Below are 2,500 nucleotides of genomic sequence, written 5' to 3'. Positions count from 1 at the left end.
AATAATTCGAAAATAAAAAAATAAAATAAAATTTGGCTGTACCTTAAAATCGAACGGTAGGAATTTAAACAAAATCCCTTTCCTTTTCCCCATGAATATTTGTCCCCACAAATTTATCAGATCACATCTAAATTTTACATGATGTGCACAACCTGATGTGAACTGTCAGCAATGTTCTCTTCCAGCGAAATACCTAACTACACATTCTCTCCTTGGAGATCAGCAATCGCTGGACCCCTTATATCACTATCAACTTTCTTCATCTCAGAGTCGAAATTATGAAATTCTTCAAGAAAATTCTAACATGTCTTCTCGTTCCTTCAATATTAACTTTTTCTAAAGGCCGGTCTATCGCTCCATCAAGATTAAGTCTCCAATCTAGTCAATTCCGTTTCAGAACCCTTCATAGCATTAAGCTTGCTACGGAAAATCCTTGAATTTTTTTTTTTTTCAACAATTCCATCTCGATTTATTATATTTTCTCTTTGAAAAAGAAAGTTTATCGACCCACCAAGAATAACCAACCCCATTATTAAATTATTATTATTAATAGCCAAGCTATAATCCTAATTGGAAAAGCAGGATACTGTAAGCCCAAAGGCTCCATATAAAATAGCCCTGCAGTGAGGAAAGGAAATAAAGAACAGATAGAATAGTGTGCCTGAGTGTACCCTAAAACCAAAGAACTCTAACCCAAGACAGAAGAAGACCTCGGTACACAGGCTATCGCACAGTTTGGCAGGCACTACATTTTTTTCTATCTCCTTTTATCCATTGACGTTTGCACTTGCTCTCAAAACGATTTTTATTAAGATTATCAATTCACTGATTCAGTGACTTTCGCTCAATACAAATGAAATATGACAAAGTTAATATTCAACTAGTTAATATAAAAATAACCTTTCGGGTGTTTCATTATCAGCGCGCCGCTGTTCCCTGTAACAAATACTGATCGAATTAACTTGCTCATATTTTGAATATCGTAAATTTTCCTCAAAATTCATTTCGAAAAAAGTCCAACTTAATATTTTTTTAGACTGCACTCTTACTTTTACGAGCGAGAAAAAGCGAATCAAATAAAATATTGAACACACAATTCTGATTCTTTCATACATCAAAAGCCTCGATTCTAACGTTGGGAAAAAGAACAAGAGAAAAAAAAGAGCAATAAAAGGACACAAGACAAAGTAAAACCAATGCATGCTATAAAAGAAATAAAAAACAGTGCATTTCTTCGCATACGCCGTTTTTCTATTTGATTACTGGTCAGCCGTTCGCTTCAAGTGATTGAATTAAGAGATGGGACACAAAACAAGAAATTCATGTTGCAATTTCACAGAAGGATTTAGGGAGGGTTGTAAGAACTGCTGGGGGTAATGGGGGGGGGGGGGGGAAGGGAGGGAATCGAGAAACTGTACTTCCTCTTAATTAATAGTGATTGATTACTTCTAGTTAATTACCAGCTTCGTATTCTTACGGCTGACAATAATTACAAAAAGGGGTGTTATTGGCTCAAGGTTTAAGCATTTCAATATTACCGATCTATTACTGAATGGGATTGCTTAATCAATCTTGAGTAGACACATTTGCAAATATTGAATAATTAGGAGAAATTCCATCAAATTAAATATATTGCACCTAAACTCAGATAAGTGGAATCGTCAGAGATATTGAACTAAACATGTTTCAGTTACTAGTTCGTTTCCATTTGTTAATTAAAATCTTAGCTTGACAAAGAGAGAGAGAGAGAGAGAGAGAGAGAGAGAGAGAGAGAGAGAGAGAATGAAAAACTTCGAATCTTCGTTAGGGTTTCAGTAGACGTCTCTCTTCTTATCAACATCTGAGAGAGAGAGAGAGAGAGAGAGAGAGAGAGAGAGAGAGAGAGAGAGATAAAAAATTTTACCAAATGAGATTATTCGCTAACGTTTCAGTAAACGTCTCTCTTCTTATCAACACCTGTTTGATATATATATATATATATATATATATATGTGTGTGTGTGTGTGTGTGTGTGAAAAAAAAACCCTTTACCAAAAGCGAATCTTCGCTAAGGTTTCGGTAGACGTCTCTTCTCACCAACATCTGTTTGAGAGAGAGAGAGAGAGAGAGAGAGAGAGAGAGGAGAGAGAGAGAGAGGAGAGAGGATGAAAAAAAAAAACCCTTATACCAAAAGCAAATCTTCGCTAACGTTTCGGTAGACTTCCTTGATCTTAAAAGGTTTCAGATCCTTTGAAATGCCGGATCCAAATCGGTCGCCAAGATTTGGTCGGGTTCTTTCGCGAGGACAAAAAGGAATCGAGGACCCATTTAAGGGCCGGCAATAAGCAAACTTTTACGCTCTAGTTTCTAAAGTTGAAGAAGTTTATACAAAACGGGAATGTATGGGCGGAAGAACATGGGGCCACTTAACTTTGTCTTTTTTTTGTTTAATGAAGGAGGAAGAGTGGGCTGGACTCTGCTCAGAGCATGGAAGTTAACTGCCTTGGGACAGAGAGAGAGA

Source organism: Palaemon carinicauda, chromosome 19 (assembly GCF_036898095.1).
Source record: "Palaemon carinicauda isolate YSFRI2023 chromosome 19, ASM3689809v2, whole genome shotgun sequence".
NCBI classification, from domain to species: domain Eukaryota; kingdom Metazoa; phylum Arthropoda; class Malacostraca; order Decapoda; family Palaemonidae; genus Palaemon; species Palaemon carinicauda.
This window is presented reverse-complemented; position numbering follows the sequence as displayed.